Raw genomic sequence first — 15365 nt, 5'->3', positions numbered from 1 at the left:
ACACAGAAGAATGAGATATAAGAGAGAAAGAGAGAGAAAGAAAGAAAGATATATTAACGTCTTGTCTTAATACAGTTGGTTTACAACAAAATAAAACAAAGTAAAAATAGAACTTAAACTAAAAGAGTTCTACTACGGTATTTATCCAATCATCATCAGAACTAAAATAAAACAAAGTAAAAATAGAACTTAAACTAAAAGAGTTCTAGTAGTATACAAAACGTGGTATGCTCGATAAAAGGAAGTGACTTTGCACTACGCCTAATTTCATTTCCACCCAAGCCTCTCGAAAAGAAGTGGGAGGTCAACGGGTTTTGGTGTGGGTGTGACCTAGGGTCTCAGTGTATAGAGTGCCCCAGCCATGGCTTCTAGGCGGTGTAGCTCATGTTCCCTTCTTTTCTTTATTGCTTCTACACCACGTCGAGTTGCTTTGAAACTCGGCATCCGATGGGCGTTTGGTTCTTCTTTGGTTTTCTGCTTCATCAAGGAAAAGGCCGAGTGGTGCAGGTGCGTCGACATTCGTTGTCTCCCCCTGTACCTGAAAAACTTCATTGCTTACATGTTGGTGAACATTAGCAACATTATTCTCAGCATTTTATAACTTATTCTCTCTATGTTGTTTTAGCTTTAGGATGTATCCGTCTAATTTCTTTATATATAGAGTATCAAATAGTTTGGGGAGAGTAGGAGAGGAACCAAGTATGTCTTGGTATTTTGCCCTCAACTCGACATAGGTGGGACACTTGCATGCAAAGTGGTACTCATCCTCTATCTCTATGTGGCATAACCTATATATCCTTTCCTCTCTAGGGACTCCATTAGTGCGACCATTCTCAATCTCAAGTTGGTGAGATGATATTCTAAGTTGTCCAATGGCAACCCTTAGTGCACGTGGAAAGAATACATCTAGATAGTATGGTCGCGTAATAAAACCTAACTTAGAGAAGTGCATGAAGTGTTGCTTATAGTACACCATTTTAGATGGGAGTGGCTATAATGGGGAGATCCATTTATACCGAGTGTAAATTTGTCATATTTCTTGGCATATTACTTTATTGCGGTACTTGCGAGAGATTAAAGTGTTATCAATCGCGTGGTTGTACCTAAGGGGAGGGAGGTTATTAATGTCTAGACCTTTCGCAAGAAGCTAACTCACCATCATGCTATACCATGAGCTAGTATAGCTAGAGAGAGAGAGAGAGAGTAATAATCGGCAACGGTTCGGTTCAACCGAACCTCGGTTCAAGTTTAGGTTTTTCAAAACGGTTTGGTTTTAATAGTCAGAAACTGCGGTTTAAACGGTTAAATTAACACTTTTTTGTATTTTTTATTTTTATTTTGTTTTTTAAACAATCTTTTCATTTTTAGACCTTATTCTCACATTTTAGGAACATCTTTAAATTTTAAATTTGACCTAAGTTGAAAACCGAAACCGAACCACAGTTTTAACAGTTTGAAAAAAGGTTTAATGGTTCAATTTAACGGTTTCGTGGTTCGGTTCAGGTTTCAAAAAAATTAAACAATTCGGTTTTGACACTCTCAAACTGAATTGTTGTCAATTGTTAAGAGAGAGAGAGAGAGAGAGAGAGAGAGAGCATGACTGAGTCTAATTCTAAAGATAAAGTACCTTTGAAATTTTGGTCTTAGTTTATCCACTTTGTAAGGGCCTTCATAATAGGAATGATATTCTTCCTCTTTTGGTGATGCACCCTCAAATATGGTTTCCACCATAAACCCACTCGTGTGGGATCTTACGTGAACGTGTGCACTAGTAGATATGTTCTTCGCAATAGTAGCATCACTAGCAAGGACTCCCCCGCAAGTTGAACATTGTTAAGGTTGTCGTAGAGGATTCGCACTACGTCATTTTGATGTGAACATTTTGTTCTGCCTCCAATGCTAGATAATGCCATATTAGGTTGCTTCTTGTTGCTCCAAGAGTTGACATTGCTACCCGTGGAATGTAGATTTGTTGGTTCGTTTGATTGCTTGCCTTTTTAACATAAAATCCTCTCCATTGGAGCTCTGGTTGTCTTCATCATAATCGAGCATTTTTTATGTCCTCCCTTTGTCAACGAGTTGAATTAAGAGCACAAGACTGTTGAGGGTGGTGGGTCTATTGTTGTCTCCATGTGCTTCAATCCCTCAATGATTTGTTGAGCCAATTGTCATATCCTACGTCTCAACATACATGAACTCTACAATTTGGGAGGCTTATAGTGCTTGTACACCATCCACTCATATATACGTTTTCTCGTCCTTGGTTGAGTTTGTTCCACATTTCCATATCACATGCGCATAAACTATGTTGTGAAACACTTTCCAACATGACAAGTCATGCCTATTTCTAGAGAATCACACTTATGGAGTCACATCATGCACTCCAACAATCACATGTTGATCCTCAAGTAAACCATTGTGGACATTACTAACAATCGGCAACGGTTCGGTTCGGTTTAAGAGGGTCTAAACCGAACCATTTAAAAATTTTGAAACCTGAACCAAACCATGAAACCGTTAAATTTTTTTCAAACTGTTAGAACATTAAATCGTAAAAACCGCGGTTTCGTGGTTTGGTTTCAGTTTTCAACATAAGTCAAATTTTTTATTTTTAATTTTTAATTTGTTTAAATTTATAACATTTCATTTTTTAACATTTTTAAAATTTTGAAGATGTTCCTAAAAATGAGGTCTAAAAATGAAAAGATTGTTTTAAAACAATTTTTTTAATTTTTTTAATTTTAAAAAAAACCGTAGTTTTTGGTTGTTAAAACTGAACCAAATGGTTTTAAAAAACCTAAACCTGAACCAAACCAAACCAAACCATTGAAGTCGTTAAGCCGCGGTTTCGTGGTTCGGTTCAAACCGAACCGTTGCCGATCGTTAGACATTACTTCCACCCTATACATGTGCAACATGTTCTTCTCATTTACTAGAGTGATAACGACTTCTATTATATAATGACTCTTTCTTTCTTTCCACTATATCATTCTCCTATAGTACCCATAAGTGAATTGGTGGTGAATTAAATGCCTACCCTCTCGAGGAATTTTGTAATCTCACATATAGTATTTTCCTCCATCATCAAATCAAATGCAACAAAACAAATCTTCGACAACTTCACCCTATGGTATGTATGGAAACCGTGTTGTCTAAAGGTGTTTCAGGATCTGGTGCGGCCCCCAGAGGAAGTGATCATGGACATATGGTTTGCGCTGATTAGCTTCTTACGAGTGCAATTGGACGAGGTTTGCAGCCATTCTAATGACGTGGTTACTGCCCGTTTGCGCTTTTGGCAAAAATTGCGGAACACGCCTATGGTGACACAAGGAGGAAGTGGCCCGAGGTGGAACTACCAGCCCCCACGTTAGTTGTTTCCGGCTCACTTACCACCCTCCCTTCGTTGTCAAACCCAGGAGGTGTCTCATACTAGTAGCCATCACTGAAGGGCACCGTTTTTAGCTATAGGTACTTACATTAAGTAGTCAGTCCGAAAGGCGATGTAACTAGTCTCATTTTCGTGAACCTAATCGGGGGGAGATTCCCTGTTCTATGTATAAGCCTCCTTGTACAGTCTCTTTGTAATAATTCTTCCTAACTAATGGGAAAGTAGCTTCATTTTGGAAAAAAAAAAAAAAACTTCGACAACTCAAACATATTTTACACCAAGTTTATGAACTTGCAGAAGAGTTTATAGAAAACTTTAAACTCTTTTTAGATGGATCAAAATACACACGATGAGAGTGATTGTCAATGGGGTAATGTACTTGCACCCACTAATTGGTGCAATTTGTGACCCCATACATAAGAGTGAATGACATCCAAAAAAATTGCTACTTACATTTACCTTATGTGGAAAATGGATAAATGTGTTGCTTCCCAAATTGCTATACTTCATGTATGTCATTCATCGTATTTTCTATGAAGAGCAAATGTCCACTAATGAATCCTTGCTTCCCAAATTGCTATACTTCATGTATGTCATTCATCATATTTTCTATGAAGAGCAAATGTCCACTAATGAATCCTTGCTTCCCAAATTGTTATACGTCATGTATATCATTCATCGTATTTTCTCTGAAGAGCAAATGTCCACTAATGAATCAACTTGATTGCATAGTATGTAACTTCTATAAGTTGAGGTGGTCAATCCACTTGTGTCGCATTTATATGCCTAATAAAGAAAACCTTTTGGTACACCTAGAAAATTTTATCTTGTTAGAATCAAGAATAAACATCCATCCTTCTCTCATTTTGCAGGCTACTAGTTTGCTAAGGAAGTAACATAAAAAATTGGGGGAAGTGTGTGTGTGTGTGTTTGTGTGTGTTAAAAGTCTTGTAATTTACTTACTCAATGAAAGATGCCTTAGTATTGAATGAAGCGGAAGCCTTAGATATCACACCCACTCTCCCATCATCATTGTGTTGTTAGCAATTTCTAAATTGTATGTCGAACTTCCATATAGGTTCTATATAAATCAACCCTCTCTTTTTGTAGCTTTACCTATAATATTATTTGCACCTTCTATGACTCATCACAAGAATTCTGCTATGACCATCACACTGAGAAGTAGAGACATAGTTCGTGAGTTGAATTGTGCAATTGGTTGTATCAATCTTCTTCTTTTTGACAATCAACATCCATTTGGCTTGGTTCTCCATAGTACTAGCACTTCTTGTTGGGTCAATGGTTGTTTTCTTTGACTTGGAAATTTCCCTGATATATTATGTTTCTTCCTTGGGAAAATTGAAAATTCAAGTCTTATCAATGGTGGACTAAAAATGGAGCATTCAACTTCACTCTTCTTTTCTGTCAATCTACATCCACGCAAATTGATTTTCCATAGTACTATCATTTTGTGTCGTTTTGGTGGTTGTTTCTTTGCCTTGGAAATTCTCTTTGTTTTTTAAGTTTCTTCCTTGGCAAATTTGAAATTTCAGATATTATTTATACAAATTCCATCATTTCTCATTGTTCCAACTTCCACCCACTAGTGGATCTTCATCCTCAACGTCTTATGAGAATGGAATGTCCAGTTTTCCAATCCAAAGTTCTTGTTGCCAATGTATTTTTCCTTTATGAGTAGCATTAATTATAGATTGGAGAATGATGGCAATGTCTCTAACAGCTATAACAGTTCTCAATGGACCAATTTGTTGTGTTCATCCTCTAGGACATATTTGTACCATCTCTTCCATATTGACCATCACATTGATTGATGCAAGTAAAAAGTGTAGCAATTAATAAAGATACATGTCTACTGTATATTGTTAATTTTTTGCCTTAGATGAAGATTTCGAGCATGCATGTTCGCAACAAACATTTTGCCTAGGTTGTCCACTCATCCCTTGATGTTTTGGCATCTTGTACATTGCCCAAAGCGTGATCTTGCTCGCATATTGCCAATATATAAATTACATGGTTGCCCCCTGCTTCCAACCCATGTAATCTCCTTCAATTATCCCTTGTCTCCTTCCAAGTAGCAATTTTATTTTTGTCCAACATTTTCTCCATTGGGTAGGCAATTACCCATTTCCACAATCATCCCCAAAATGATTTTGGCATATTTACTCCTTAATTGATTGTGGAAATATGCCAAAATATTTTGGGGATGATTGTGGAAATGGGTAATTGCCTACCCAATGGAGAAAATGTTGGACAAAAATAAATTTGCTTAATTATCTTCTTTCACAATATATGAGACATTCGTGAACTTCTTTGACACGTGACCTTTGTTGACTCACAACTAAATTCACACAAACAAGCCATTTCTAAGACCAAAGCACATCGACAAGCTACACTAGCAATCATACTCAAAGAGAATCATACAACAATCAATCACGACGGGAGATTGGTGAATATCATGTCATATCCAATGCATTTAATACGAAGAATATATTCTCGTACACTTACAACAAAGTAGACTTTAACGAAAGTTCTCTAATGACTGCATTCACATACTACGTGTGGTTAAGCGCGACTTCTCGACAATGGATTTACCTATTTCATATGTATCCCATGGATACAAGTGATGTCAAAATTTTATCGATGTGATAAATCTTAGTGCTCTAGTTTATTTTTTTCAAAAAAACACTACTTCGCATTAGTTAGCAAACCAAATACAACAAAGTTCAACTCAAATCCACAATGGGATCAGTATATACAACACGGAGGAAGAACTCCAAAACCAACAAAAAAACCCAGCAAAACTCATACAGCCCTTATCCCCAACAAAACTTAAACAAACCCCAATTTACACCATCTCTACTCATCCAAACGTACTCTTTTTCTGCTATACCTACATATTTACATCCCATGTACAATATTGGAAGCCATCGGTGGAAGCAGCCACCTATGTGTGTAGTAGTTCCACTTAGTGCTCTAGTATTGAGTATGTTCTAAAGATATTCTCCACCCATCTAAAGCCATATTGGCCACTTCTCTTAAAAACTTACCTCTACTACAATATCCATTCTCCTTTAGCATAATTTCCAAAATGTCATAATTTCTTAAATACATATCGTGTAGGAAAAAGATTCAAAAGAACGAGAAAAACTATCATTAGGTTTTAATTTCAAAGTATTTTTAGTTTGTATCATATTTTGCAATGTTAATTTGTATTATTACAGAAAGTAGAAAACAAATAATTAGGCACAATGACTAATTAAAACATAAAGGTAATTATCGAAAAGTAATAGCTTGTTAGATTATTGAAAATCGTCTAGCATACAAACAATTATTTCGTGGCATTTAGCAATAACGATAAATTAAAGGGGCATTTGGGAGTTATGATAAGTTGAGTAATTTTTTGATCATTTGCCCAAATATACAACCAAACATATTGTTGGGATTTCGGTCCCTTCGGATGGGATGGTCGGATATCGGAGATGAATGCCGACAAGCCCGGTTTCGGTTTCGGAACCGGATGATGAAGACCCCGGCTTCGGTGCCGGATGACGAATGTACCCGGAGAGCGATCCGGATGCAGGGACATATCCGTGAATATGTTCGCTATGGGCCCCTGAGGCTATAGTTGTAAATAGCCCAAAGTCATATAAGTATAAATATGACTTAGGGCAAACAGTTTTACTGTTGCTTCTCATTTTTCTGTTTTTCCACTTTAGAGGAGTGAAGAGAGAGCAGCCGTGAGAGAGATAGAGCGTGAGAGAGATAGAGCGTGAGAGAGGAAGAGGTCGACGCCTCTGTGTAATACCGCCGCCTGTGGCGAAGAAAGCGAGCTCAAGGTCGTCGCCTTGCAGCTCGCCATTGTATACTTCTCTGTATAGTGTTGGTTTGGAGTCTTGTACTCCCGTGGTTTTTCCCGTCTAGGGTTTTCCACGTTAATCCCTGTGTACTCGCGTTTTGTTTCTCTTTGTGGTTCCTATTTTCTGCTCCATTGATTCGCGCTTACTCGGTTGTGGCCGAGTGGTGAAGGTGAATAGAAGGGTCTATTCCTTGCAAACTGGTATCAGAGCGACTGTTGCAGAAAATGGAAGGCGGCGGCAGCGGGCATCCGGGGATGATGGTGCTGAATGCACAGAATTACGCCGACTGGAAGATCAAGATGGAGGATCTTCTGATTGTTCGGGACCTGTACGAACCGATCGACAGGTCGGAAATACCGAAGGGGGTACTTGAGTCGGAATGGAGGCTTCTGAACCGGAAAGCCGTTGCAACCATTCGGCAATACGTTGACGTGAGCGTTCTACAACATGTGGCGAACGACACCAACGCATATGAGATGTGGCGGAAGCTGTCGGGCCTCTACGAGAGGAAGAATGCGTTGAACCGGACCTCCCTGATGAGGAAGATAGTGAACCTCAAGTACCGGGACGGCGAGAGTATGGTGGAACACGTAAGCACGTTCATGGGATTCGTGAACCAGCTTGCGGCGATCAAGTTCCCGCTGGAGGACGCAATGCAAGCCATCATTCTGATGTGTACATTGCCGGAAAGCTGGGAGAACTTGGTGGTAACTCTCAGCACCTCCTACACCGAAGATAACTTGTCCTTACAAACGGTAAAGACAAGTATTTTGAATGAAGAAGCGCGTCGGAGAGATAAGGAACCGGCCTCCGACCCGAAGATGTTGTTTACCGAATCGGATCGGGGAAGACAATGGAACCGGAGTCCGCAAAGACGGGAGAAGTCGGGGACCCGGTCGCAGTCAAGAGGAAGGCCCACATGCTTCCACTGTGGGAAGCCGGGGCACTTCCGAAAGAATTGTCGGCATTACCGAAAAGACAATGGAACCGACAACACCGATTCGAAGAAGTCACCGAAGAGAAACGGTGCATACCGGGGAGCCACGGACCGGAATGGTTCGGATCGGCGAGGACAGGACCGGAAAGGAACGACGGCACTCGCGGCAAGTGAAGAGGAGATCATGCTCATCACCGAAGAAGGTGAACTAAACATTGCCGGCGATGAGACGACCTGGGTGGTCGATTCCGGAGCATCGTTCCACCTGACCCCGGAGAGAAGATACTTCTCATCCTACACAGCCGGCGAGCATGGCTGTGTTCGGATGGGAAACGAAGGTACGTGCCGGATTGCCGGCATAGGAGACGTGTGGTTGACAACCCCGACCGGATGCAAAATGCTGCTGAAGAATGTCCGACACGTTCCGGAGGTCCGACTGAACCTGATTTCGGCCGGGAGGCTAGATGATGAAGGCTACACGGGTAGCATCCGGAACGGTGTCATGAAGTTCAGCAAGGGGAGCTTGATAGTGGCTCGGGCCCGGAAGGTCAACACACTGTACCTGATGAATGCCTGGTTATGTCCGGAAGAGCTGAATGTGGCAGCCGACACTGCCGGTGAGCTGTGGCACAAAAGACTGTGCCACATGAGTGAGAAGGGGATGAAGAGGCTTGCAGAAGACAACCTTATTCCAGTGAAGCACGTGCACCTGGAGAAGTGCACCGATTGCCTGGCCGGTAAGCAGAACCGAGCCTCCTTCCACTCAAGGCCACCGACGAGACGTAGTGTACCATTGGAGTTGGTACACACTGATGTGTGTCAAGTAGAAACGAAGTCACATGGCGGAGCCCAGTACTTCGTGACATTCATTGATGACCACAGCCGGAAGCTGTGGACGGCACCGATGAAGACAAAGGACCAAGTGTTGTCCGTCTTCAAAGAACTCCACGCGAGAGTGGAAAGAGAATCCGGCAAGAAGCTGAAAGCGATACGAGCGGATAACGGAGGGGAATACCGGGGGCAGTTCCAGGAATACTGTCGCTCGAAGGGAATCCGGCTCGAGTTTACTGTGCCGAAGACGCCGGAACTGAACGGGCTGGCCGAGAGGATGAACCGGACCATAATGGAGAGGGTCCGGAGTATGCTGGCGCATGCGGAATTACCCAAGGGTTTTTGGGCTGAGGCGATGTCGACGGCGACATACGTGATAAACAGATCACCCTCAGTACCTTTGGGCGGAGACACGCCGCAGAGAGTGTGGACCGGTAGGGAAGTATCCTACCGGCATCTGAAGGTGTTCGGGTGTCTCGCATACGTGCACGTGGCAAAGGACCGGAGAGGAAAGCTAGATCCAAAGACCCGGCCATGCATATTCCTCGGATACGGCGACGACGAGTTCGGCTACCGAGTATGGGACCCGGTCGACAAGAAGATATTCAGGAGTCGAGATATCGTCTTTATGGAGGACAAGACACTCGCCGACTGGGAGTCGGAGAAGAAGATGAAGAGCTCCAAGTCGACCGGTGAGGATAAACTCTACGAGGAGCAGTCCCGACCGGCAAGGGACCGGTTAGCACTCGAGGATCCGGCCGAAGACGGTGAAGAAACCGAACCGGCCGAAGAAGACGAAAATGATACCGGAACCGGCCCCGATCCCGAAATGGATTCGGATGAAGAAGAATCGGAAGAACCGGTTACCGAAGCTCCGGAACGGAGATATCCTCTAAGAGAGAGAAGGGCCCCCCGGAGATTTCCGGAACCAGAGCACGTGCTGCTAACCGACGAGGGGGAGCCGGAGAGCTTTGAAGAAGCAAAGCATGACACCCAGAGCCGCAGGTGGTTGAGTGCCATGCAGGACGAGATGGATTCCCTGCATGAGAACCACACATATGAACTTGTGGAGTTGCCGAAAGGAAAGCGGGCACTTCGAAACAAGTGGGTGTTCAAGCTGAAACCGGGAGATGCCGGAAACCCCCCGAGATACAAAGCCAGGATCGTGGTGAAGGGGTTTCAGCAGAAGAAGGGCGTCGACTTCGACGAGATATTTGCCCCGGTAGTGAAGATGACCTCCATCCGGACGGTGCTGAGCATAGCGGCAAGCATGGACCTCGAGGTAGAACAGATGGACGTGAAGACGGCATTCCTTCACGGTGACCTCGAAGAAGAGATCTACATGCAGCAACCGGAAGGATTCGAGAAGAAAGGGAAGGAGCACCTGGTATGCCGGTTGAAGAAGAGCCTTTACGGACTGAAGCAGGCTCCCCGGCAATGGTACCGGAAGTTCGACTCCTTCATGACCGACGAAGGGTACCTCAAAACGCAGTCCGACCACTGCGTGTTTGTGAAGAAATTCGAAGGAGGAGACTCTCTAATACTCCTCCTGTACGTGGACGACATGTTGATCGTCGGACGAGACCAGGTCAAGATACGGATGCTGAAGAAGGCTCTTCACCGAACCTTCTCAATGAAGGACTTGGGTCCGGCGAGACAAATACTAGGGATGCACATCATCCGGGACCGGAGCAAGAAGCAGTTGTGGCTGTCACAAGAGAAGTACGTGACAAAGGTGCTTAAACGGTTCAACATGTCGGAAGCAAGACCGGTCGGATCGACCCTCCCGACAAACTGCAAGCTGTCCAGCAAGCAAAGTCCCAAGACAAAGGCTGAAAAGGAGGATATGATGAAAGTGCCGTATGCCTCAGCCGTCGGGAGCTTGATGTACGCCATGGTGTGTACGAGACCGGACATCGGATATGCAGTCGGTGTGGTGAGCCGGTACATGAGCAATCCCGGCAAAGAGCATTGGAACGCGGCCAAGTGGATACTCCGATACCTGAAGGGCACGGCAAACGTGTGCCTCCGATTCGGCTCCGGAAAGCCCGAACTCGACGGCTTTACCGATTCGGATATGTCGGCTGATGCAGATACCAGCCGGTCCACATCAGGGTATGTGTTGACGTATGCAGGGGGAGCTGTTTCATGGCAGTCGAGGCTGCAGAAGACGGTTGCGCTGTCAACCACGGAGGCGGAGTACATGGCGGCTGTTGAAGCCGGCAAGGAAATAATATGGATGAAGGACTTCATTAGAGAGCTCGGTATCCGGCAGGAGGAGTACCGACTCTACTGCGACAGTCAGAGTGCAATCCACCTTGCAAAGAACGCGGCCTATCACTCCCGGACGAAGCACATCCAGCGAAGATATCACTGGATCCGGGAAAGGATAGAAGACAAGGAGTTCGTGCTGACGAAGATCCACACGGACGAGAACGGGTCGGATATGCTGACCAAGGTGCTCACACCCGACAAGCTGGAAGCATGCCGGAAGAGGATCGGATTGGAGAGACATCCCATGCCGAAGTGAAGGGGGAGTTTGTTGGGATTTCGGTCCCTTCGGATGGGATGGTCGGATATCGGAGATGAATGCCGACAAGCCCGGTTTCGGTTTCGGAACCGGATGATGAAGACCCCGGCTTCGGTGCCGGATGACGAATGTACCCGGAGAGCGATCCGGATGCAGGGACATATCCGTGAATATGTTCGCTATGGGCCCCTGAGGCTATAGTTGTAAATAGCCCAAAGTCATATAAGTATAAATATGACTTAGGGCAAACAGTTTTACTGTTGCTTCTCATTTTTCTGTTTTTCCACTTTAGAGGAGTGAAGAGAGAGCAGCCGTGAGAGAGATAGAGCGTGAGAGAGATAGAGCGTGAGAGAGGAAGAGGTCGACGCCTCTGTGTAATACCGCCGCCTGTGGCGAAGAAAGCGAGCTCAAGGTCGTCGCCTTGCAGCTCGCCATTGTATACTTCTCTGTATAGTGTTGGTTTGGAGTCTTGTACTCCCGTGGTTTTTCCCGTCTAGGGTTTTCCACGTTAATCCCTGTGTACTCGCGTTTTGTTTCTCTTTGTGGTTCCTATTTTCTGCTCCATTGATTCGCGCTTACTCGGTTGTGGCCGAGTGGTGAAGGTGAATAGAAGGGTCTATTCCTTACACATATTGCATGTCTTTTAGTCAAATACGATCAACATGTTTTATGATATTGTAAATGTGATATCACATGCAAATTCAAGTGTGACATTTTGTTTCGCAAACAATATGTTTGGGTATATTTCTTAATAATTGTTGGTATGCATGAACATAAACAAGGATTGAGAGAGAGAGAGAATCAAACTATGATGCACTAGCATTGGACATCATGTTACGAGAATAACGGAATAAATAAAACTAAAACCTGTGGTGCAAACAAATTGAACTAGACTATGACGTCAATAGTTGTCGATTCATTATGAAACAACTCCATTTTTTTATATAAAACTCATTCTAGCATATCTGATTAAAAAACAACTCCAACATATTTGATTAAGATAAATCTCAACATATTCGATTACCATGATTATCACATTTTGTATATATATATATATATGTTGTCGCAAAGACTTCATCAATGATCTATGCTCTTCTTTGTTTTCTTTTAATACATCCATCATGTTCCACATGCCATGATTTTTGATTGTTTTTCTGAGAACATCAAAGAGAGCAATAATCATGATTGAACCAATTATTAATGCTCAACATCATCAACTATTAAAAGTGAGTTTGAAGAATAATATTATGCTTACTAAGCCAATTCTATATGCCTAATGTTTGATCGTAATTTCTTTTTAAAGCCATCGAGCTTCATATTTTCGAATTGCTCCCTTTGTGTCATTGCAATCATCTAAGCACGTCTTATGTCTAATTAATCGAACTACCACTTCATAATTTTGATTATTTTATTTGCGGGTTATTTTGTTGAAGCTTTTTTTTGTAGCATGCCCACATTCAATGACAACTTTGTTTTTTCATATTAGAATTTGTCTTTTCCCTATCGTAGCACCTCAGTGTGATTCGTGAGATAAACCATTATTTGAATGTCAGTGAACAACTAAGAGTGCATCACACTTTACGAGTGTAACTTCGATGTCAAGGGATCACAAATTTAGTAACTCCCTAAGTGTCACAACTTGATGACTCGCAATGTTTAATGGAACTTGTTACTAACAAGAAGAGGGTTATGGTGAACATTTAATGTGTTTAAGTTGAAAAAGGACCTAGCAAAGTTATTAGAATAAAAAAGGCCCATAGGGTGTTGAGGAAAGGTTAAGTGTGTTCCAAGTCCATTCAACAAATCTAAAGAGAGAGAATTAGCCATAAAACCAAATTCATGAATGGGTCTGTTTGAACTTAGAAAACTATCCATGGTATAGAGTTTTTTTTACTGTTGATTGATTTGTGAGTGATATGTGAATCTTGTTCACTCAATGGGTCATAAACCAATCTACTTTTGATCAAGCCGTAAACTTTCAACTCACTGAAATTGCTAGTCTTAGGATCACAACAATTTGTGGGTTACAAAACTTTCTAGGTTATGTCTTTATCTTATCTAGCAACATTGAAAACATGTGGCAAACAACTCAAGTGAAGACATAAGGATATTAAAACTTCTTTTTTTGTATGCACAAACGATGAATGATTGGGAATCGCTTTGTTCTAGGGTAAATTATTGTAAACAAAGAGTTTTTTTTCGTGAAACTCGTGTATTCTCCCACTACACTATCTTTAGAACAAACTATTTGAATATATTAGAGGATTGGGTTGTTATCAAGCATAATATCATAATGAGACAAGTTGACTAAAACCATTTTATATATAATTGAGACCATCGCTCGATATGCCTCCAAGTTTTTCATTCTCGAATTTCTCGTATTTTCTCATTCTTGGAGTGGTTCATTATAAAATTGCTAGTTGTTGGTTGTTAGTTGTTGTTCAAGAGCAAAAGCATCATGTTTTTTAATAAACAAGGAAAAGATTCACACAATAAGAGGTTGACATGGCAACATGTGATCAGAAGGGAAAATATGTTAATTTTTGGACCCACAAAAGGTCACATGTTCGTATCAAATAGTAGAATTCAAAATTATCAAGTTGGACTAACAATACAAGTCTCATTAACCAAATAGCCAATGTGAAAGTGTATTGAGATGTGAAAGGTTCTCCACCATCAAGACGTTTAAAGTGCAATGTGGGGGAGGAAAAGAAAATTCTCACCGAAGTAGAGTAAAGAGAAAGAGGAAGTAAACAATCACGTGATATAAAGGCGATTGATATATGATAAGCAGGATATTGTAGACAAAGCGATCGAACAAGAAAGATTATTGGATGGAACTCATCAATCACATGTGGAAAGATATACATGTAGAAAAAAAATACATAGTTGGATAAATGAAGACTATACTAGTTGGGTACATGATCAAGAGATAGAGGAACAATGAGACCATCAAATTGGGGATAAAAAAATAAAGAAAACCTAGGGATAAGGAGTAAGAAGAAAATATGATAATAAAGCCAGTTGTCTCTAAACAATGTTAACACAAAGTATCATTAATAAAACATAAAGAAACTGTATAGATGCTTTCAAACAATAAAAAAAGGCGATGGGACTATTGGTTGATGTTTGTGTAGATTCAATCTACACATTGTATCCTCAATAGACTCAAGAATGAGGTCGGCAAGTGCTTTGAGGTCGAAGAGATAATCTGATTTTGCAAATTGATTAGTTTTGTAATGCGATTTTTTTCGTGATCTCGTTGGTATTTATATCATTTTCCCCCTCTTGGCCAACATATTTGCTATTTATAAAGGAACATGCATACCTATCCTTTTACATATGTATATGATAGCATTGGACTCTGTGGTAGGTGCTAATTATTTTATCAGCATTTGTTTCGATTAACTTAAACACAAATTCACCACCTATATGTTGATTAATCGACATGTTTAAACAAGGTGGCAAGTTGAGCAATTTGTTGGCTGTTATGTTTAAAAAAAAATGATGCACTAAATAAGAGTGTGGTCGAATGCCTATGGGTAAATCATGAATATGATAAGACTTTTTAAGTTGGGCGTTTGTACACTAACATTTGACCTTCAAATAAGGTTTATTGTCAAGAGGCTAAGAAACAACTCCAACATATTTGATTACACGATCATATTTTTTAATCACATTCATACAGTTCATATCCAGCTGAAAAGAACATCATCTTTTTTCAGTATCAAGAAAAATCATTGTATTTTAATGTAGCATGTGCTTTTTATTCTTCCATGTAACATTAAAAGGGAACGTAAT

The sequence above is a fragment of the Azolla caroliniana genome, unplaced genomic scaffold, assembly GCF_043228905.1.
Source record: "Azolla caroliniana isolate FFs.n. ecotype wild unplaced genomic scaffold, voAzoCaro1.0.p SCAF_11, whole genome shotgun sequence".
In the NCBI taxonomy this organism is placed as follows: domain Eukaryota; kingdom Viridiplantae; phylum Streptophyta; class Polypodiopsida; order Salviniales; family Salviniaceae; genus Azolla; species Azolla caroliniana.
The sequence above is the reverse complement of the archived record's forward strand: the minus strand, read 5'-3'. Positions refer to the sequence as shown.